General features: G+C 41.0%; 1 long non-coding RNA gene across 2 annotated transcripts in view; it reads left to right on the top strand.

The window, feature by feature from the left end:
• LOC106026956 (uncharacterized) overlaps positions 1-24,117 on the top strand; it is a 98,234-nt gene that overhangs the window by 8,396 nt on the left and 65,721 nt on the right. For both annotated transcript variants that reach the window (XR_010048777.1, XR_010048776.1), the window contains exons 2-3: positions 11,551-11,618; positions 14,136-14,209. This is a non-coding gene — a long non-coding RNA (uncharacterized LOC106026956). The remainder of the gene's footprint in view (positions 1-11,550; positions 11,619-14,135; positions 14,210-24,117) is intronic.

The raw sequence follows: 24,117 nt of genomic DNA, 5'->3' as shown, positions 1-24,117 counted from the left end.
CCAGTGGGCGCAGCACAGCCAGAGAATCAGAACTCCTATAAAGCATAGGATTATGAATGAAGGGGGTTTGGATATACCTTAACATGTAGGCAAATTGATGAAATGGAGCAAAACAGAGAGAAAGAGACAGACAGACAGACAGACAGACAGACAGAGAAATAGTTACCAAAAACAGGACAGACTCCTAGCTTCCTGGAAGAGCAGGAGTTTGCAGGGCTGACAAAGCGACTTCCTCCAGACCTTTCTGTGAGCTCATTAGAGGAAGGGGTATGGTAAGGAGCCACACTGATATTTCTATTTTCCCTGTTAGTAGCGACTGGAATTTGCAGCATCCAGGTCAGATGGAAAATAGAAACTGGGAAAATCTGACACTCTCATTGATTTGCTCTCTTTGCCATTGCTACTAGTGAGAGAAAGAAATGTGACTTTAAATTGCAATTAGGACCCAGCCTGCTTAGCGTTCCTCCAGTGAGCTCCCTCCTGGGCGCTGCCGCTCACTGGCCCAGTTCCTTTTTCTTCCTAAGGAGATGAGTTCATTCATGGTTTTGAGCAGAAGCAGGCCAGACAAACATGTCACACAGGTCCCTGCAATAAGCTTCTGAAGACCATCTGCACTTTTCTCTCATTTTTTAAAAAGTCAAGTACTTGAGAGGATGGAAATATCCCCAATGTTCTAAAAGTATTAACTTCCTTTCAAACATTCTTTAACCTTTACTGTTTTGTAACTTGATGAAAAGGTCGTTTTGTTCTGAGGATGCAGCTCCTCTGTAATTGTTCAGCGATCAGGGTGAATTCTATCCAAATCCCAAACTCTTTAATGGAATCCAAGCACACATACACTCATGTACTGGAGATGAGTATTTTGCTGTGCACATCTATGTGTGCGTACATACAGTTGTGTACATGCGCTTATATTGGTATCTATGCACATGAGTACTCACGGAGTTGAATTTAGATTAACATTTCTAACCTTCAAAATGATTTCTTTGTAGAAAAAAGATACAAAATTCAATTTTTTGAATAGGTTTCACTAAACATTTGATGGCATCATTTATTATGTGCTAGACATGTTCCTAACTTTTTAAGAAAGGGACTAGTCAATGTCTGACAACATTTTCTTGCTGTCCTTACCATAAATGCCTACAGAAGCCCAGGGACGTTGAGGGGTTTTTTGTCTCTCTATTTCATGGTGTCAGTTTCTTAACTGTCAGTGCTCCTAGCAGCCCATTCCCCTTCACTTTTACCTTTGCAAGCTGATGTAGTCTGGGAAACAGATGTCTGAGGATGTTACATTTACATTTAAAATGAAAATGGAGCTACTGGGCTCAAATGAGAACATGAAAAAGTTTTCTGAAAGGAAACCTGCATGAAGTTCATGCCAAGACTCTAAGGTATGTGTTTTACTTATTCAATAGATATCGAATGTGGTTGCCTGGAATTCTTGCTTGAATGATTGAGTTTTTAGATGATAGATCTCCAGGCAAATAGGGAGCATCTGATCTAAACTGCGTAATAAATCAGTGAGGGCACTCTATACGATTAACATTCATTACTCTTGAGAGAGAAAATTGATACTTTTAAAAGGATATAACTTTTACTTAAAAGCAAACACCTTTACAAGGTCTCTGGCTGTAGAAAATGGTAGTTGAGGGAAGCAAAGCTTCTACGATAATATAGAACCATCTGGATAATCTCTCTTTGGGAAAAAGCCTCTAGGATTTATCACCTATATTCATTCACTGGATATTCCTGGCTCCACACTGGTCTGCTTATCCTTGGGATTTGACTTCTGACTTCCTGTCATTCAGAAATGTAGAAGAATGAGCAAATCATATAAGCATGGTTTATAGTAATTAAAGGATCAGCACATGCAAAATCAGCACTCAGTCACCTGAAATTTCCCTGACATCTCCCAATCCCAACCCCAACTCTCACTCCTGGAGACCACCTTGAGCCTTAATTTTGGAGTGCTCACTTTCTTGTCTTATTGTGTAGTTTTATCACTTAGGGATGCATTCCTGTGCGTGTTCCAAATAAATAATATTGAATGAATACTTTGTGTCTTGTTTTTATGCAGCATTATGTGTGATTCTTTTTTTTTTTTTTTTTTTTTTTTGGTCTTTATCATTTTTATCGGTACTAGGGATCGAACTCACGACTGCCTGCTTGCAAGACAGGTGCTTATGGCGCTGAGCTAAATCCCCAGCCCCTATGTGTGATTCTTAATTCTGTAGATATGTGTAGTGCAAATGTAGTGCAAATTCAAAACTGCACTACAAATGTATCTCAATTTACTGGGTTTTTTTGCACTCCTTGGGCTACTACAACATGCCTTTGTGATTACTTGTGCCTCTGCACCAATGCACATGTGGGTGATAACCTCTGTCATACATATCTAGGGTGGGATTGCTTGGGCATAGAAGATGCATAGCTATGATGTGCTGAAATGTGTTGTTTCCTAAAGTGAGTGTGTCTTTTATTTTTGGTAGCACTGGAGATTGAACCCAGGGTCTTCACACTGAGCTACATTCCAAGCCTTTTGTCTTGTTTTATTTTGTTTCTTATTTTGAGACAGGGTCTTGCTAGGTCTTGCTAATTTACTAATTTGCTAAATTACCCAGGTTAGGCTGTAATGTGCTGAAATGTGATATCATCCTGCCACAGCCTCCCAGAGTGCTGAGATTTCAGATGTGCACTATCAAAACCTGGGGAATTATGTTCATTTTAAACCTTCCCTTTATTTTGCATCCTTGACAACTTGCATAGTATTGTTAGCTATGTTTCTTCTTCTTTTTAATATTCTTCTTATCTTGGTTGTAGTTATGATTTCTCTGTGTTTAACTTGATTTCCATGGTCAGTAATGAGTTTGAGTACCACTTTATATGTTTGGGGTCATTTGGCTTTCCGTATTTGTGAGGTGTCTGTTCAAGTCCTTTTTTCCCACCAAATACATACTTCATATTATTTCACTGAAGTTCTTTATTGGCCAGTTGTTTGAGATGATGGACATGTCAGAAATATTTCAGTGGGATCTTTGATTATATTTTCTAGAGTGATTTAGCCTGCAAAATATATGATCCCTACTCACACTGGCATAAAGAAATTGTCCTGTGGTAATCTCTTGGTATAGTTCTATCAACAAGATGCTAATGTTTTTATCCTTGGACCATCATTTTATAGCAAAGGTATGTATGCTCACGATTTCAAGAGGTGAGCAAGACTCCTTGCTTCTCTGTCTAACTCCAAAAGGGAAGAGAGTAAAAACAAATTAATGAATGAACAAATAAATAAAACTTTTCACTAATCCACGGACTCTAGGTACTTCTTCAGTTTTTTGCGACCACTTCTGTGGAGCACTAGCCATCACTGGATACTGCAAGGTCCTGACAGTCCTGCTGAACATCCCTGCAGGATAGCGTGAACATGGGAAGGGGATGAGTACAGAGCTCAGCCCCAAACAACAACCACATTTACTCCCAAGCCTGGAGGTATTTTTTTTCTAATTTAAATTTTAAATTTGCATAAGGTAAAATTTACTCTTCTATTTAAGACAAGTCATAAAGTTGTGTATTTACTGCTGTGATCAAGAGTTGGGATGATCCAGGCCTTAACCTATGAGTAAGAAGAGTTGGGACAATCCATTACCTACCTTTCACCCTCCCACCCTCTTCCTTTGTGCTGACCTTTTATCACCCAGCTATCCACCACCTGCCCTAAACTCTGACCCTGCCCTCAGAGAAACCACTGAACCACTGATTATTCTTTCATTGCCTGTTTCTTTCCTATAGTTTTGCCTTTTTCAGAATGGAGCATGGATGGAATATGTAACAATATGGAGCCTGAGTCAGGCTTCTACCATGTAGTATAATGCACTGGGGATTTTATCAAGGTTGTTGAGCATATCCGTAAGTTTTGTCTTATTGTTGAAAAATATTCCTTTGTGTGGATATACCACAGGCTGTTGACCCTTTCATATCAATTGGAGGATAATCGACTCATTTCTGGTTTGAGGCAATTGTGAATAAAGTTGCTGTGTATATGCTCATTCAGGTTTATGTGGACATAACTTTTCATTAGTCTTAGGTCTCTTGATGTAGAAGTGTGATTGCTGAACTGTGTGGAGGAAGAAGTTTAATTTTATAAGAAGCTGCCAACAAGCTAAGCTGTCATCCAGTTAGTACCTTTTTAATAAAATTAAAAAGGGCTGGGGATGTAGCTCAGTGCAAGGGGCTCTGGTTCAATCCCAAGCCCCTCCGCCAAAAAAAAAAAAAAAAAAAAAAACCTGAAAATGCCGAATGGTTTTCTAAGTAATTATCCCATTGTGTATGCACATCAGAAATGAACAGGGAACTCTGACTGCTTCTAAGGAGGCTCTAATGAATATGGAAGTTCTCTAATAGGTATGGAAGAGTGACGGTGCCTGGCCAGGTGCCTAGGTGGGAGAACTGGGAGGAGGAATGTCTAAAACCTTAAGGCCTATGGTCTCCCAGAAGATCCTTTGGAACAGGGACAGAGTCTGTACTTGCTTCTTCCAGGGACACACAGGTAATCATCATCCCACGCATTTCACAAATGAGGCCACAGCACTGCCACTTTTGGTCAAAGCAACCTGGCTTTCATAGAGTATAATCAAAAGCATGATTCCTGCATAGACAAAGTAAAATGAAGCATGATCCTTTGGAATGTTTCTTAAGCTACATAACAAAAGCTAAGAAAAAGGAGTACATTCAAATGGCAGGGACCTTAACCATTTTTTCTTCAGAGATGATAACCTGTTTTATAACCTTCTTCCTAAAATCCCAGGGCAGGACTCTTTCAGCGTTACTGCATTGTCATATATGGAACAAAAGATCGGCTCATTTCATGTGTGACCTCCAAGAACACAGGGTAGCATCTTAGCCACAGATGGAACAGGATTGTGGATCTGCAGAAACACAAATGAGGCTGCACTGCCTGGTGCCCTGTGGCCAGAGGTCCTGCTTCTGGCTTAGACCCTCTAAGCCTTTGCTTCCTTCATCTTAGGGCCCATTTCTAAGGCACCTTCACATTTCAAATGTCCTGAGAATATGTTTAATTAGAACTTGGCCATACAGCCTTTTAAAATAAAACAGACGGGACCAGCTAATTATATCGCTCAGCATTCTGTGGCAAACATATATTTTTTTAATAAAACACTTTCTTAACCAGAGTAATCCCTTGAGATGCAAATCCTCATTTATAAGAAGTTTCCCAAAGGGAGTTAGAAGAGAAAATGCCTTTTAAAGAAAGGAGACAAAAGGAAGAGGGAAGTGTTTTCAAAGAGCTTTTAAAAGATGTACTCATTTCAAGGTTGAAATACAGGTAGTTTAGAGATGCACATTTTATTTCTTCTCCTGTCATTCTTTCCTGTAGTTTGGATCATATCTTTTTTCTTTTTCCTCTTTTTGGATTATTACCACAGGTGCTCATTTTTCTCATTCTGGCATTTTTTATAAGTACACCAGTTAAATAAACAAATGATTATCTCAAAATGCTCTTTATCTCCTGCTGCCCTCACCCCTCTCCATGAGGCAGCCCCCTCTCTGTTTACACAGGAGCCTGCATAGAAGCTATGATGCAGAATGGTGCTCTATAAGGTCCCTTTCCTGAAGTCCCTGCAGCCACAGGAAAGGGAAGGAGCGTTTGCCTCCTCTGCAGCTGCAATGCCTGCAGAAGCGAAGTCTGGGACATTTGCATTATTGAGCCTGACAGCCTGGTGGACAACAGCAAAGGCTCATGTTTGGGATGTGGTGTTACTTCACACCAGTCACAGGCTAACAAGTTTAGCTGTCTTATCTCATTTAATCCCCAACCTACTTACTATACTCAAGGAATGTAGATGTTCTTACCCTGTTTTGCAAATGAGGAAAGCTAGACTTGAAAGGTAGAAAAAAGCATGGAAGATCTTATGGCGATTAGAAGGGAGAGGACTTGAATTTGAATGCAAGTGCTTTAGCCTCAGAACTCAGCTTTTAGGACCCTGGGTGGTAGCACCCAGGAAGGCTTAGAAACACCAGGCTTCATACAGTGCACTTCTGGCTTAACCTGGCACATTGTGAGTCACAGACAGACTGCATTTTCAGTTAAGTGCTTTGGCAATCAGGTCCTGGTGGGAAAGAGAGGACATGCTCAAATATGGATTATTCATGGGGCGTTTCCTACAAGAGACTATTTGTAGAGGTTAAAGAAAGCACAAGAGAAAATTAACAGAGCTGTTACTATTCTAGGGCTTCAAGGAACTAGGGTAAAAGCTGGTAATTGCAAGCAAGGAGGAGAGTCTGGTGATGACCACCTTTAGAAGACCGTGACATTCAGGAGAGAGTTGTATCCTAAGAAGTCTCACCAGAGGATAGCAAAACCCACACCTCTTTTCCTCTGCTCTCCAACTAGGATGTGCATTGGTTACCTCCCACCAGACACTAGCAAGCAGAGCAACACCTTGACACTGCCATCCAGGCTGGCCCCTAAGGCACAGCACAAGGAGAGCCTGCGGGCAGTTCACTAGCAGAAGCTCTGCTCTCACTAAGCACTCAGCCTGCGCCGGCTCTGTGCTGGAAACAGGAAAGAGAGAACACACCACCAACCTGGAAGACCTGAGAGTGTGTGCAGGGGTCTTAGGTCAATTGGAGACGTGTTCGCTGGACTAAAGGACCAGGTAACCTGCAGGGTGCAAGCTGTAAATGGCGCACTTTCAGAAAGCATGAGGTTTGTCTTGTGTGAGCCTCAGCGGGCCACAACTGAACTGACATAGCTTGCTCACCACGGACAGCCATTTTCCACAGTCAGGCAAACTCCAAATGACCACCCATTTTATTTGAACTGTATATGGTTCTCTTTTATCATAGGCTTCTTAAATAAAAATGTTTCTGTCTTTTTAAATGTTGTTTTCTTTCTTATTGAACAGATAAATGGCACTTACTGGGATAGTTCCATATAGGCATGCCTCACAAATTGATATTGCCCACCCACCCTTTGCTCTCCTGCCCCATCTCTAGTAATCTTTCTTCTGCTTTCAGGTGGACTAATTTATTTATTTGTTTGTTTGTTTCTGTTTGTTTGTTTTAGTTTCCATATATGACAGAAAATATGTGATACTCATTTTTCTGGGCCTAGCTTATTTTGTAAAGATTGGAACCAGTCCCATCAATTTTGTTGCAAATGATTTCAGGATTTTCAGGATTTCATTTTTCTTTGTGGCTGAAAAATGTTGCGTATATGGTGAAATATCATTTGTGTGTATGTATACACACATGTATACACACACATACACACATCACATTTCTTTATTCATGCATGTCTTGAATACCTGGGCTAATTCTGCATCTTAGCTAATGTGAAGAGTGCCACATTAAACATGGCATGCAAGTATCTCTTTTGTTTGCTGACTTTATTTTTCTTCAATATATACCTAGGAATTGTGATATTTGGGTTGCATAATAGATCTATTTTTAGTTTCTAAGGAAGCATCATAATACATATTTCTAATGTACTAATACATATTTCCACTAATGATATATAAGGGTTTCCTTTCCTGTATATTCTCACTACCTATTTGTATGTTTTGTTGACAATAGTCATCCTGAGTTGAGATGCCATCTCTCTGTAGTTTTGATTTGCATTTCCCTGATGGCTAATAATATTGATGATTTTAAAAATACATTTATTGGCCATTTGTGTTTCTTCATTTGAAAAACATCTATTCAGATCATTTGTCCATTTATATTTCTCTGTGTATGAGTGTGTGTGATAATGGAAGTTAAATTCAGGGCCTTTCCACTGAGCTACATCCCCAGGCTTTTAACAACATTTTTAAATTTTGACAGAGGGTCTGGTGAAGTTGCTAACTTGCACAGATTGGGCTCAAAGTTGTGATCCTCCTGCCTCAGTCTCCCAGAGTGCTAGATTCATAAATGTGAGATGTATTTCTTAAATAAAATTTTTAAAAAAAGAAGAAAAAGAGAATTCATTCATTATCCTATTCTCTAAAAACAACTGTGAATAGTTTGGTAAGGCTACTTCCATTTGCTTTTCTCTGGGCTCTTCCTCTACAGTGATGGTTATATTGAGTATGTAGTTTTGAATTTTAGATTGAGCATTGTTATGGTATCATAAGACATCTTTGTTAGATAGTTGCATATTTCATTGCAAGAATGCTAACATATTATCCTTCATTTACTGTTTAAATTATTTCCTTTTATTAATAGTATAAGATACTATAAAGAATAATTTTGTGCATAAAAACTTTTTATATTTTAGATTATTCCTTCAGAATGACATCCCCAAAATAAATCTATGAGGTGGTAAAGTATCTAGCACAGTACTTGCCACAGGACAGATGCAACTGCTACTCTTATTTTTCACTCGTAAATATTCACATGAGAATATTTACATATTAATAACTCATCTGGGGCTGGGGATTTAGCTCAGCGGCATAAGCGCCTGCCTTGCAAGCAGGCAGTCCTGAGTTCGATCCCTGGTACTGATAAAAAACGAAAAAGACAAAAAAAAACCCAACTCATCTGAGGCCTTTCCTCTAGAGTAGCTCTAGAATTTAATACAAGCTGTGTGATGCTGAATATTGTTTTAACCACATTTTAGCCTGAGACAAAAGGAGCACAAGTTCAAGCCTAGCCTGGGCAGCTCAGTGAGCTCCTGCCTCAAAATAAAAAATAAAAGGAACAAGGAATATAGTCCAGTGGTAAAACATCCTAGATTTGGTCCCAAGTACCAAAACAAAAGCACACACACACACACACACACACACACACACACAAAACCAAAACCAAATCCAAATCAAACACAAAAACAGCAACAACAAAAAAGGCAGAAGAAAAAGGTATAACTAATTTTTATAATAAACTTTATTTAAAATTTTTGTTCAAAATGTTTTAATTTTAACACAATCAATATAAAAATGATGAATGAAATATTTTTCATTTTTAATGTAAACCTTTGAAGCCTGGCATGTATTTTATAGTTACAATGCTTCTCAACTCCAAGCAGCTGTATTTCCAGTGATCAGAACCCACACTGTACAGAGCAGTGCAGGTCTACAGCAAAGGATGTGCCAGAGAGTTTTTGCTACTATTGACAGCTACATCTAGCTCCAAAGTTTTGCTACCTTTAAATGCTTTCCGAAGGCTCCTTACTCACTAGTCTTCTGGATTGACAGTGGACCAGGTCTCCAGATGTAACATGACTCATATCTGGGTATTTTTATAAATTGTTTTCATTCCTGCCTTAATGCTAGCAAATCACAGATATCCCCTCTATTCCAGTTTATTTCATGTTCATTTATTCAGAATTGTTTATTGGACATTTCCTACATATAAGCCCTATGTCTACACCAAGAGAACCAGGTTATCAAACAGACCTCAAGGCTGAGGATTTAGCTCAGTGGGCTAAGTGCCTGCCTTGCAAGTGTGTGGTCTTGAGTTTGACCCCCCAATACAAAAAAACAAACAAACAAAATGCAGTTTAATCAGAGAACCTGCCCATGTTCTTAAGGTCCAGGGCAGGAGACAGACTAATCAAATCATTACACAAATGTAATTGTGAACTGTGATAAATGCTAGGAGAGAAACACACATTGTAAAATGCCGGACCATGGGTCACCGCTTGAATGGCTTGTTCCTGGAGGTGTTTAATTGAGGTAGTCTAGTGGCTGGCCAGATCATGCTGAGAAACACTGATGCCTCAGAAGAGAGTTGGGTAAAGTGACCACAAGTTCCTTCTAGTCCCAAGTGTCCTTTGGCTCCTTTTGGAAAGTTTCCAAGGGAGACAGAAGCTTTCCAATTCCTGTTAGTGGCCCAGTTCATCTCTGTGCTTACCATCTCCCAAAAGATTTGAGCAGGGACAAGGAAACAGAGGACAACTCATTCATTCTTTACTCCTTCATCCGTTTACGTGTTCATGCGTTGATCCTGATTGAATACTCTGGTGTGGATATCAGGCACTGTTTGGACATTCAGAAAAACAAAGCCAGCAATCTTCTTGGCCAGGACAGACAACATTGCCAACTGGGCACACTTGCCTGAGAAGATAACAATTTAAAGAGGAAAAATCAATGCTAATAGAACTCCTTTTCAGGTTTGGAAAATGACATTGTCCAGAGTGACCGGTGCTTTGAGCCTGAGGCTGGGCAGAAAGCATGAGCCCTGGATGGTTGCAATCTTGTGAGCTCCTCAGATGTGGCCAAATCAATAACTGAGAGGCAGTGATGAAGGCAACTGGGTGGAGGGAGGCAGGGTTCAAGGGGCAAACTGTACCATTCCTCTTCTCCCCGCTACTGAAATGCGACCAGGACCCTCCCTCCAGCCCGAAATCCCTGGGGACAGGGTAATTTCAGCAGCACTTGATATAACCTATACATCACTGTCTTCTCTACCAGGGCTCAAATTAAACTCTGATGTATAAAGTTAAACAAAAATGAGATAAAAATTGGCAGAGGTTGAAGAGGGTCAAAGTAGTCAAAACACAAGGTGGACTATTGCTCCTTTTGATTTATGTTATTCTGTACACTTAGAAAAAATAAAATTATAAATCTCCCTGAGACTTTTTCATTGAGAATGGGGCATTACTAATTTATTTTCAATAGACTCCCAGGCTTCTCATCTGGGAGCAGTGGCATGGCTATTGTTTCTAGCAGGGATACCAGTCTGGCCTAGAACTTGGATGAGTATGAGGGGAAAGTATCCTACAAAATTTGAGTCTTTAGGCAGCACTGTGAAAGATGGTCCCACCCTCAATGGTTATGACACAGAGCACAGTGCCCACTCCACTTTATTTTATTATCTAGTCCTTGCAAACTCCTAAACACAAAATTCATCGTCTCCTCTGATAGTTGAGTAAACTGAGGCCTAAAGAAACCACATGATTTCAATAAATACTAGGGACACAAAAGTAAATAAAACAAAGGCCATCCCTTGGAGACCTCGTCTTCTGGTATGACAGAAAATAATCAACTCAGATGACTAAAATAAATATGATTATAGGTAGACCTCACTGCTGTGAGTAAGATGAAATGGGATACGAAACAGAAAAGAGGAGCACAGAAAGCTAAGGGAGGGATGCAGCAAGAGAGGAAAGAACATGGTGGTGCATATTTCTCTCTCTCTCTCTCTCTCTCTCAGCTCAGCATGGTACTGGAGTTGCAACCAATACCTTTGTACTGAGCTATATCCTCCAGTCTCTCCAGATTTTCTTATTTTGAGCCAGAGTCTCACTAAGTTATTAAGCTGCTTAGGCTAGTTTTAAGTTTAAAATTCTACCCCAAATTCTCAGAGTTCTGGGATCTCAGGTATGTGCCACCATGCCGGACTCAGACGCACATTTTTCAAAGATCATAAAAGCTGCTGTGTGATGAATTAATTGAAGGGGGCCAGGGCATGATGGAGAGATCAGTGAAGACACTGTGCCAATTGTTCAGATCAGTCAAGCCATGGTGGTGGTAGTGATGGGGGTGAAGAGCTGAGGTCTGTTTTGAAGAGAAAAATGATTCCTTGGTTTCTACTCTTGTGCTTTTTCCACAGCACAGGATCCCTTGCAACCACATCATGAGAGCAGTGCACCGGGATCCTGAGAAGCTGCTTTCCTAAGGGTAACAAGATGGAGTTACTTGGGGGGGGGGGTCTGAGAAAGCACCTGCAGGGAGCAGGAGTTTAGAGAGAAAGACACCTGTACTAGGGTGTGTGCATGGGCAAACTATTTCCTTAAGTTCGCTAGACTGGCTTTTGTCTGTGTCACTCTCTTAAGACCATGATCATCTTTTTCATTGCCCACCTTGGAGCACTAGAGCTGCATCAGGACAGATGGAACAAATGTCCAAGCCTCCTGACATGGTGGTGTCTCAGCGGGTACCTCACGTCAATTGCACAGCTCTACAGAATGGATTTCTGCACAGACATGACCTCTGTGGGCAAAGGCCAGGATGGGGTTTGTGTGGCTATAAAGATCAACCTTCCTTCCATTCTCAGGGAGAACACACATGCCGCCTGGCCCACCCCATCAGAGGGGTTGGATGAGTGCAGTGTGAAAAGGTTCCACGTCTAGCATAGTCCTGAGCCTTGAATTCTCCCAAGTCTGAGACCTGTTTTGGATTAGCCAGTGCCCAGTCCTCACCAATTTCTCACTGAGCATCATTTTAAAGTCTCTTCCTGTGCTGGATTTTAGAAGGGTAATGGGGACTAGAAGACCAAATAAGCTGATTCAACTCTATTATATGTACTGAGCCCCAATATTTTGTAAAAAGTAGTGAGCACTGGTAATGAATGGGAAGTTTTAATAAAAGAAAAGAAAAAGAGCCAATAAAGTTGTTCCATAAAACCGAAAAGGCCAAAGTTTGAAAGCATTTTTATTTTTATTTTTTTATAAATTTTGTTTCCAGCACTGGAGCTAGAACCCAGCTGTTGGGGCATGACTGGTAATGGCTGTAACACTCAGATATAACTCCAAACAAATTTGTAAGTCTTTAGTAAAATAATTTCATTTAAAAACTCAGAAAGATGTAATTCAGTGGATATATTTTATTTTCAAAATGGAAAGACTCTTAGAAAACCATCCCCCCAAAAGGGTATGGTTATATTTTGAAATAGCTGTATCATTTACTATGGAAGAAGGAGAGGGACTTTTGTGCCTCCTCTGTCAAAAATCAGCTGTTTATTTGGTTTGATTTTATAAGCACACTTCAAAGTGAGAAAATTTGTTGAATTTCATTTTATTTGCTTTGGTCTTTGTAATTTGGTATTGTTAAATCTTTTTTTCTCTATCCTACCCTTTGCCTCCAGAGAGAATTGCTGATGTACTAAACATGGACAATGGTGACTGCATCTCCTATTCTCACTTGAAATTTCTTGTGGCTTCTCAACTAAGTTTTATGTTAGATAGAAGTGAGGTATTCTATCTCTAGACCCTAGAAACGCTCCTGTCTGCTCTTTCTCCTGCTACTAGATGGATGTAGATGAGGCGGACCCAAGCCTCTCTCCATGAGTCTGTGCTATTCACAGACTGAGGTAGGGAGAGGACCAGGCCTCACCATAAGGTGATCCCTGCCTGTAAACCAGTGCCATGTGTGGCTGCTGACAGAGTGGGGACGGACAGACCCAAGCCTCTCTCTGTGAGTCAGCACCATTTGTGGACTGTGAGGGGAGAAAACCAGGCCTCACCATGAGTTGAGCCCCACGTGGAAACCGTATCATTTTCACTGTTTTGTTGGGTTGGGTTTTATTCTCTTTTGTTTTGTTTGATTATGTTAAATCTGATGGCAGGAGTAGCCATTTAAAAGATAGCAAGACATATGGTAGCCATTTTGGATTTACTATTGGCTTGCTTAGAATCCTTTATTGCATTCATTATTTTGTTTTTATTGTTTCTATTCTATTTTGTTCTGTTCAGTTTTTACTGTGTCTGAAGGTATCTGCAGCTGTTTTGAAGACAACAAAAGGAAATATGTTAACTATTGTTGATTTTGTAAGGTTTTGAAATTCTGTATCACCCATACTAGTTTACTTTGATTGGTTTTATTCTGTTTTATTTTCCTTGGTTTTATCCTATTTAAAATAGAAAGAAGTAGAGCCACGTAACAAAGGGATTCTAACTCCCTGAATAGCCATACATGCTGAGCAGTCACTATAATGTGAGCAAGAGCTCAACATCTGCATTGAACCTTTGAGTGCGGGACCTACTTATTACAGCATCTTAGTTTCATCTCATAGAATTTCTATTCACCTTGCGGTGTCAAATTTCAATGACACGATTCTGACATAACAGAAGGAGACTTAGATGGAGAGATGGATTGTAGAGCTTAGGATTTCAGGCCTGAAGTCAAAGACTGTCAGCCTTTCTGCTTGGGAGTTTCCCATCGAAGCCTTTTTCTGAAAAAAAATTTAGAAGAGTCAAATTGGAGGTACATATTCTAGGAATGGATGCCTCATAGTTAAAGGTTCATAAATAGGACTTGAAACAAGTAAAGTCGAGACCAACTATGTCAATACTCTGTAGAAAAAGGGGGGCGTGCTCCTTAAAACCTAACAGCTTTGACAGCACAGGGATGAGGTGATGAAGAGACCCATAATGCTCCATCTTCCTCTGACGCTTAATATGCCTCTGAACTTCACAGGAGGGGATCCCTGAGCTGGGTACATGGAGAATTCATGGTGACCTGCCTCTTCTCTTCCAGCACCCCTTCTTATGGTGAGAGCCCCAACTTGATATCTCTGCTTTATGTTATCTCAAAATTAAATGTTTGATTAAAACAGCCAGTTTTCTAGCTTCTCCAGGGACCTGGGAAAAGGTCAGAAATTTGAGCACGTTTCTGAGCTGAGCATCAGGATCGAGGCTTCTGGTTGTCAAGGACATTTCAGATGTGGTCTTTAGAGTCACAGCTCCCAGCTAGGCGCTGGCAAGTTCCCTGTGTGTTCCAGGGAGTGACAGGACCTCAGAGGTGTTCAGAGTCATCACCTTCTTGTTGGAAAAGACAAACATTTATGCTTCTGGTTCTTTTGGTGCTAGACATTATATTCCTTTCTCCCCCATTATACATGTATTCTAAGTGCACCCTAATTAATGGTGCTGCTCTTTTCCTCACCTCCAGATAGGAAAGATGGGACCCACATCTGACAGCGTGGCTCCTCGTTCCAGCCCCTGATTTCTCCTAGGAGTGTGACCTCCACCTTCTTTTAATCCTGTCTTCTTCCCCGATTCTTTCACAACTATTTTTGTTAAATTACTATTCACTGTTCATTGTGTAAATATTGTTCACTATGGAGTCAAGTAGTGTACTAACGTTGTTTCAACCGTTTCTATTCTCATTTTGTTTTTCCTAAAGACAATAGTCTTTACATTTGCTTGGCTTTCTTTGTACATTTGATTAAGTTTTACACCTTTTACAGTTTTTCAATTGAATTTTCCACCTGGCTGAACATATCAGATAACCCATTGGTAAGAGTTGCTGCTGACTCTTGGGGATGCCCTTTCACCAACCCTCTGATGTTTCTCTCTGTTTCTTACGACTTGGACATGTACCCCTGTCTTCTGGGAGCATGGCTTCATCATCAACCTGACTTCCTCTATCCTTTTCAGGCACAGAATCCTCTGCTTTCTTGAGCTTTTGTCTTTTCTTTCTTGGTATAGTCCCTTCTCTGTTGTTATGCAACGCCCCATAACTGTCCCCCCCAAACTCCCCCCATCATATTGCCTGTAACTGTCTCATAATGTACCAATCATGTCTGGATTAGGCTGGCAAGACAAAGAAATTTCTGCCACTTCTGAATAGTCATATCCCACACAAACACCAGCAGCAATAACAATCACAAACAAACAAAACAAGACAAAGCCTAAACAGAAAATAAGAATTTCATTTTTTATAAAACAAGTAGGTATCCATAACTCCTTGCAAAGGGTATAAAACACAGGAAAGTGAATTTGGGGACCACATTCTGCTACATTTTGCAGCAGAGCAACCCACTGGCCAGGCGGAACCCAAAGTAGCTCAGAAATCCAAGACACCACTGAGAGTGGCAGGGATGGGGGAGGCAGGCATAGCCAGGCACCGGTCATAAGTATCCATAAGGATAGCAACCCTGGCCCCACCACCACCACCACTAACCACCCCGAGTCTCTAAGCCCTTCTCTTGTTCTTTGGAAAATGGGAAGATCTGAGTTGTGGAGAAGGAAAACTCAAATTAGGAGATTGCTGGGAAAGTCCAAAGCTAAACAGGCCCCCTAGCTCCTACCTTGATCTGGTTCACTAAGTAGAAGGAGGGCAGGTGATCATATTTTCCTTGTTAGATGTATATGTGAATTTTATTTTATTTTTTATTATTTTATCGGGAACCGGGGATCGAACTCACAACCACGTGCTTGTGAGGCAGGCGCTTATACCACTGAGCTAAATCCCCAGCCCCGTGAATTTTAACATGTATAGATTTGTGTAACTTCAACCACAGTCAAGATACAGAACTATTTCATCACTCCCTCCCCCAACAATCCTCTCATATTGCCTCTCTCTATATAGAGCCTTCCTCTAACTATAAACGTAGGCGATACCATCCTGTTCTGCATCATTATCATGTGGTCTCTTTGTGTAAGTGGTATTATACTGTTTTAGGAGTCATTTGGAGATTGGCTTCTTCCACTTGGCATAGTGCCTTTGGGATCTGTCTGAATCCTTTCAACATACTGATAATTTGTTTTTATTTCTGATTGTTGTTTCATTGAATGGATATAACCACAACAGTGGTTCCCAACGTTTTTGGTACCAGGGATTTGTTTCATAGAAGACAATTTTTCCATGGAAAGATGTTTTCAGGGTGATTCAACCCCATTACATTTATTGCACATATTTAAATTTACAGGGAACGATCACATCCATTTTTAGAGTGAGTGTACTTTGTTTAATTCCATCTGTATTGTATGACAGTCCTGATGTTAGACACCCTTGCCAATACTTGACGTTGGCAATATTTAAAAAAATTAGTCATGTTAATAGCCATAGAGTGATTTTAAGTTGCATTCTCTTAGTGCATATATGAAGAATATTTTTTCCTGTGCATTTGTGAGCCTGTGAGCCTGTTGATTCCTTTATATGTTGTTTGAAATTTGGTTGTTCTCTTACTGTTCATTTTTGAGCATTCATTATATTTTAAGGAGGTAAATCCTTAGTTGAATAGGTGATTTGGAAATGTTCTTTCCCAATCAATAGCTTGTACTTCCACTAGATTAACTGTCTTTTATAAAGAACAGAGCAAAAGTTTTCATTATAGTGGATACTGTCCTTTTTATATTAGTACATGTTTTTCATATGTTCTGAATACAATCATTGTGGGGAGCTGGTACTTATACATGACACATCATGTTTAAACTTATTTCCATCCCCATTTATAGGTATTTATTTACTACCTGTAGTATGTAAGTTTCTCTGATAAAGGTACTGCTATTTCCTCGGGCAGAGTGTGCAAAGGTTAGCTCAGGCTGTAACAGAGGCTTGGGACTTCCTCAGCTTTTATACTCCCAAGTCTCCTTAATTCCAGGTGGAGGTGCCCCTCCACACTGGGCACTTCTGTCTGCCCTCGTAGAAGTTGCTTCTTCCCCTCAGCACTGGCCTCCATCCTCCTAAGAACCTTATCTGCCCTTCAAAATGCCCCTTGCATAATCCATCAGGCCTGACCCAGAGCTCCTGTCTGTCTATGGCTCTTTGATCATATTCTACTTTTTTCCCCCTACCTGGTAGAGTAATGAGGAATAAATAATATAAAGCATATAAAAATGCCCAACATAGAACAGAATATAAAATAAGTTTTTAATGTGAATTGCTGCAAGGCCAGACAAGTCCCCAAATCCTGAGGGCCCATCAATTTAAGGTGCCTTCTTAAGCCTGCATTAGAAGCCGATGCCTAACAAAGAGTTCCAAAGGATGCTTTTGAAGGAAAGCAAACTGGTTCGTGTGTAGCCATACTGCAGTGTCACCATGGTAGTTTTACAGAGGTCTTCTGAAAACAGCCTTTCTAGCCAAAGACAGCCACTGAGGGTGGCATTCAGGTACCCCAAAAGGCAGGCAGGAGGAAAGAGTTCTGCGCGGGACACCTTTTGCTATTCTAGTGTCCTGCCAGGATGTGGTTGGTCAGACTCACTCACTAGCCCACCAGAATGCCCTCGGCTTCCTTTCATAGCAGGAGGACAAGCAGAAAGCAAACTTTGTCCTGGAGCCCTGCTTAACAGGCCCTGTTCCCAAATGTCATCTTCTAATAGGCAACAGCTGCCCCTGCGGTTTCTTCTAGGCAAGTGATTCATGTCTTTGCTCAGAAACGATAAGCAGAACAAATGTTTACTTAGACATATAACAGAGGGACAATTGGAAAACAGGAGACTGGCAACTGGAAATATTTTACTGCTATTTGATCCATGATAATTAGTGGGAATTAGTCATATGGGCCAGAGGCAGAGTGGGGGATAGGCAGATGGCCTTCCTGGAAAAGGAACAGAAGGGAGCACAGAGCAGGGGACCCAAAACTTTGCTCAGAGCACTTCATAGTGACCTTCATCCCCTTAAAGGTGGCATCTCGTGGTCGCCTGTCTTAGTTGACACCTGATTCAGTTACACAGCTCAGAAATGAGTAGAGAAGAGAAAACTTCACATTATTTTTCTGGGGCCTTTAAAATCTATTAGTAATTTTTTACACATTCCAAAATTAAGGGAAACATTTAATAGTTTGGCTTATGTATATGCACATGAGAGAAAAACTAAAAAGAAAAAATCCTAACACCCACAGTAGTGAATTTTAGTCTTTGGAATGATGGTTCACAGATTGACTCATCCAAACAGAAACACATACCTTGAATGTGGACCCTAAAAATGGGACTGTTGAGTAGGATTTGCATACAGTCTAATTACATTTACATAATTTAAGATCTTGCATCTTTTTATGCATATACAGTATGTACTCCCACAAGCATCCTCAAATAGATTATTTAGTAGATGCATCATAAATATTCCTATAAGGGAAACATAAAATTTATAATTTGATTTTTGGCTCCAAAGAAGGAAATACTACATTTTTTCTGAGGGGAAAAAACCTCCACATCTCAGTGCATTGTGTGACAAATCTCTTACACCATCCTTCGAAGTGTCAGGAGGAAAAATAGAGGATGAAGCTGCAAATGCAACTCCCCCTTCATCTCAGTTGAGAGTCTCTAAGGTTAAATGACTCAGGAGACATTAATAAACCCAAGAGGAAGGTGAACACCTTGGAGAAACCAAGGAACAGCCAAGCAGGTCTTGGAGTTGTTTAACAGCAACGGGGAGTTGAGATTCATTTTAAACCCAGAGGATGAAAAACTCAATTCCCTCTTCAAGTTCAAGTGGGGTGATGTTTTTCCCTTTCCTTGTCCATAAACACTTTTCTTCTGGTCACACTTCCCTTTGGGATTGAAGCAGAGAGAACATGGGACCGGGACCCTGGGGGAAGTGGCCTTTCTTATAGAAGTGGATACCTAGTAGGTTTTTTTCCCCCTTGAACTGGTAACTGAACCTCGACTGAATCTTTGCAACAAGATGTATTCCCCTGTTTTATTTTGTTATTTTTGAGATAAGATTATGCTAAATCACTAAGTTGCCTAGGCTGGGCTCAAACTTAGGATTCTCCTGCCTCTGTCTCCCAGAGAGCTGGGATTACAGATGTGTGGCATCACACTTGGCTTCATTTGGTGATTTTGATGGCTCTACTTCCCTTTATCTGCTAATGGCATGTTGGTTTTCCTTTGAGAAAAGCAGATTTCCCATATTCTCCATTTGGATATGTGGATGGATTAGAAACTGCTTCCTGCTTCCACAGAACCTTACTTTCTGGGAGAATCCATAACCCAGCCTGAATCAGTGGGAATCTCCAGCCCCCTGAAGGTGGCATCCACAGAAAGAGTTCTACAGATTAATCAGGGCCACTCCCAGAGTCTTTAGAGAAGAAAAACAAGCAGAGACCAGGGTGAGCTCCTGGGGCCCCCCAGACGCATTTGTTGGCTCTGTGCCCATTCACACTGGATCTGAATTCCCTTATACAATTTAAGCTCCTGGGCATCTCAGTTGACTTTGTGCCGAGTCTAGTTGGATACTTTTGTTTGTCTGTTTGGTTTTTGCCACATCTTCACATATTCCACCCAGTTTGACTGAAGGTAGATCTGAGGACATGTGTAAAGCTGTAAGGTTTGTGCTTGATTTTGTCACTCTGAGGCCTCCTGAGAGGTGCCAGTGGCTTTCAGGGCAGGAGTCCCCTCTGTTGCCTCTGGGATATGTCCAGCTCTTGCCTCCAGAGATGAGGCGAGACTGTGTGACTTGTAGAGGGCAGCAGCCATAGACAGCTCTTCCAAGAAACCCTCCTTGGCCTCCTTAAACTAGCAGCCACTCAACCAGGTTCTCTGTCCTCGGGAGCCACACTGGAGTCCTCCTCTGATTACCAAAATGCTGCCTGAGCCACAGAAAGAAGCCATTTCTGCTTTCTGAATAATGAATCTACTGGGAAATCAAAAAGGAGGGAAGAGGGAGACATGTTTCTGATAATATTTGGACCTTGATGTACCTGGTTATTGCAGTCCCTTTGACCACCAATAAGCTAATCTATCTCAGCTTGAGATATGGGTCTCATCTGCCGAGCAAACTCATGTCCAATGCAAGGATGAGGCTCATACTGTCAGGACTTGAAGGGGATGCAGCCTACACATCCAGTGTGTGAATCACTCTTCTGAGACAGGAGGCCATGTCCAGTGTCAGATTACAATCTCTTCTGTGACCTTGAGGCTTACTGCCTTTGAAGTCATCCCACTTCTTTGCTGAAAACTCTTGAGTGCTATAAAGTTCCTTTTCCTATTAGTTAAAATGCATTTTTGCATGTATTTTATTACCGACACAGGTTGGAGAATGCACACCTACTTACTGAGGATGGCCAGTGGGTGTGCGGATGGCTCCCGCACACTGACAGCAAACACAGCATTAACCCTGAAGAGTGTGCAGTGCTGGCGCTTAACGCACTTCCAGAACTGACATACAACGCTTTCCTCTGCACACTTCTGGTCCTTCTTTTCCTCGAGGTTGAGCTGGGAGAGAAATAGAGAGTTTATTCCACATGAAGCTGTCTTAGCCACAGTTTAGTAAATGTCTGTGGAGTCTTTAAATCAGTTTCTATCATAATAAAAAACAGTTTAACTTATAACCCCAGAAAGAGATAGGCACAGGAGTCTTTATAAAGCGCAGAAATCCAGATGAGCATAATTTGAAAGTAATTTGAATTGTAATGAGTATTTTTAATATAAACAGGCAGAAGGAGAAGCTTGTTGGGCTCTGATGTAGCACAGGTACCCAAATCTGTGTTTTCTGATGGAAATACTAATGTGTCGCAGGAACCTCTGCAGCTGCCAGTGTTAGTGGCATGAATGAGAGAGAAAGGTTATTTCCTTTGGCTGCAGGTGGGGGATTTTAGGGCAAAAAGAAAAGCAGTCACTGATCTACATGGCCCTTCAATGCAGGTCTAGTTTGTAATAGAAATGGGGACAAGATGTGGCTGTAAAAAAAGAAAATACTCTTTACGTTGGATAGCAGGAATCACTTCTAATGTTCTATAGCGCAACAAGACTATAATTAATTGAATACTTCAAAATAGCTAGTAAAGAGGATTTTGAATGTTCCCAACACAAAGAACTGATGTACGTCTGCGGTGATGGATATGCCAATTACCCTGATCTGATCATTCCTCATTGCATACATGTATTGAAATGTCACACTCTACCCCATAAATATGTGCAATTACTATGTGTCAATTAAAAATAAAAACATATTTAAAATAAAGGGCTTACAGAAAGCTAAGCTGGAAGAGTTCTAGGGATAGGGAGGCTCAGGAATCCCCACATATCAGGCACCTGATAGCACTTTCCACCCAACATCTGTAGCTTTATTTATCTAATTCCTTTGTTCCATTTGTCTCATTTTTGTACTTTACATGTGTTTATTTGAAAGAAAGCTTTATATTTGATCATAGATGTAAGACCATGATCACTTGCTTTGAATACAATGAAAACAAGAAAGTAGTAAGTGTGAGCTAGATATTTTTGTCTGACTGTGGCTCTGAGACTTAGGTCCATTCCTATTGATGTAATCATTGTTGTATTGAAAAAGATAAGGAAGATGTGAGAATGTTGTTAAAAGCATCCTGGAATCAAGTGAAGGTTTCTATCCTGACATAATCAAAAGACAGAAAGAGAATTACAGCACAGACAAGTTTTTCAACATGGCGTTTACTGTTTTTTAATGAGTTATTCATGTACTACCTCAAACCTTTTCAGCTACCCTGGTTATGAATTGCTCTTCATTGACAAAATTCAGGTCCCTCCTTTCACAGATGTGAAAACTGAAATCCAGGGAGGAGAAGGAGCCCTCTGGAGGCTCCAATAGCCTTTTAACTCATGGTTGCCTGCTCTCCTGTGTTGTGATTCACAGGCTATCTCTGTTGCCCACCCAGTGAGCTCTTAAATGATTGCTGTGGTTCCTAACTGTGGAATTGCTGTCTCCAGTGAGTTAGGCCTGCCACTGCCTGATCCTGGAGGAGAGGGAAGATAAAGAGCTCCTGTGTACACAGAGCCCAGGCTGGTGTAAGGAGCTTGCGGGCACATCAGGCAGGTGCAGGCTGCCTGGAGAACTCACGCTCCCTTCCAAAGGCGAGAACAGTCAGCTCGCAGCACAACATTTTCTGGCTCAGAGTTTGACTCTTAAAGTGGCAGCTGTTTCTACCAAAGCAAATGTTGAAAATCTGTAATTTTCAGAAATAATTGCCAACCCTCAGAAACGATATGTTTATACCCAAACTTCTCTGTGTGTTCATCCTGTGTTCATTCAGGGTCTTGTTGCAATTTTCTCTGCACTGAGTTTGTCTAAAGCTTCCTCCCCAGCAATTGCTTTTTGCTGCAGAGCATCAACATGTGCAAACGGATCCTGACTAATGTCCAGCTGGGATCCTCCTCAGATGGAGCCAGATCATTTGGTTTTGTTTATCACTCCTGCATTTTAAAAATCATATCTATGTGTAAACGGAGAGTAAGTGTTTAACTCCAGGGCTGATCCAGGGGAGGGTGGTCAGCTGAATCTATTCCTGGTGTCTCTATCAGCGCCTCTCTCAGCCTTGAACCTGTACCTTTAAAATAACATAGCTACAAATGTAGCTTCCTGCACCTTCCCTGGAGTTGTGTAAACTGAAACCAAGACTCCTGTACCCTATATTTTAAATAAGGACACACAGGCCAATGGGAAAATGGTAGATCCCTGTTGGGTAAATATCCATTCTCCTTCCTGGATATCTATCCGTCTACTAGTCATTAATCAATTGATGAAGCAAGTGAGCACCTACTGTTGGCTAAGTTTTGTCCACAAGGAATGAGGACCCCACCTGAAGGACTTTTTAACAGTTGTTGTGAAGGCAAAGGCCTAACAAATGCAATATAATAATGTAAGACCATGCCACAATATATCTGCCATGCATGTGGCAGGCTCTGTTCTATTCATTTGCTAACTCACCATTTATTGCTTGTGCTGATGACTCACAAATAAGTCTTTATATGCATTCCTCTGGCCCAGGACTGAGCTAGATTTGAAGTGTGTAGGGATATAGAGCCTTGGCTCTCTAGAGAATTGGATTGCACTGGGGAAAACTGCACTTGGAAGAGAGCCAGGGAGCAAGACGAGCCTGAGTGTGATTCTGCACCCCGGAGCTTGGGTTGCAGAGCCCAGTTAAGACCCCACTAGCTGCTTTTCTAAGCAGTGTTTCCATCATAACCTACTGTGAGACACACCTGTCCTACGTGGTGTACTAGTATCCTGTGGCTGTTGTACCACAAATATAGTGACTTAAATTCATACTCTTCTATTTTCTCATCATTCTGGAGGCCAGAAGTCTGAAATCAGAACTACTGGGTCTAAATAAAAGTGTCGTAGGGTACTAATGCTTTAGGAGTTCAGGCAGCAGTGGGGAGGTGTTTATTCTTTGCTTCTCTCAATCTCTTATCGCATCCCTAGGGTTCTAGCTGGTCACTTCTATCTTCAAGGCCAGAGACTTCAAAGCTCTTTCTCTGCTCCATCTTCATATAGTCTTTTCTCTGTGTGTCAAATATCCGTTGGCATCCTTATAAGTTCACTTGGGATTATACTAAGGTCCTACCAAGATAATCTTTCCATGTCAAGATTCTTATGTGTGTGTGTGTGTGTGTGTGTGTGTGTGTGTGTGATGTTGGGGCTGAAACCCAAGGCTTCATGCATATTATACAAATGCTTTACCACTGAACTACACACTCACGCGCAGTTTTTAAAAATTTTTGAGACAGGGTCTCGTTCAGTTGTTCAGGATGGCCTTAAGTTTGTGGTCTTCCTGCCTCAGCATCCCAAATAGCTGTAATTACAGGCTTGGAGCACTGCATTTAGCTTCAATATTCTTATTTAACCATATCTATAAAGACCTTTTCCATAGAGGGTGACATTTTTCAGCTTCCAAGAATTGAGTCCTGATGTCTTGGGGTCCACTGTTTTGCCTGCCACATGAGCCTCCCTTGCTTGTTAGGCAGACTGGGCTTTT

This window comes from Cavia porcellus, unplaced genomic scaffold (genome assembly GCF_034190915.1).
Source record: "Cavia porcellus strain 051 isolate PalLab524CR breed Dunkin Hartley unplaced genomic scaffold, mCavPor4.1 scaffold_7, whole genome shotgun sequence".
Taxonomy (NCBI): domain Eukaryota; kingdom Metazoa; phylum Chordata; class Mammalia; order Rodentia; family Caviidae; genus Cavia; species Cavia porcellus.
Note: the sequence above shows the minus strand (reverse complement) of the source record. Positions and strands in the feature narration are given on the sequence as shown.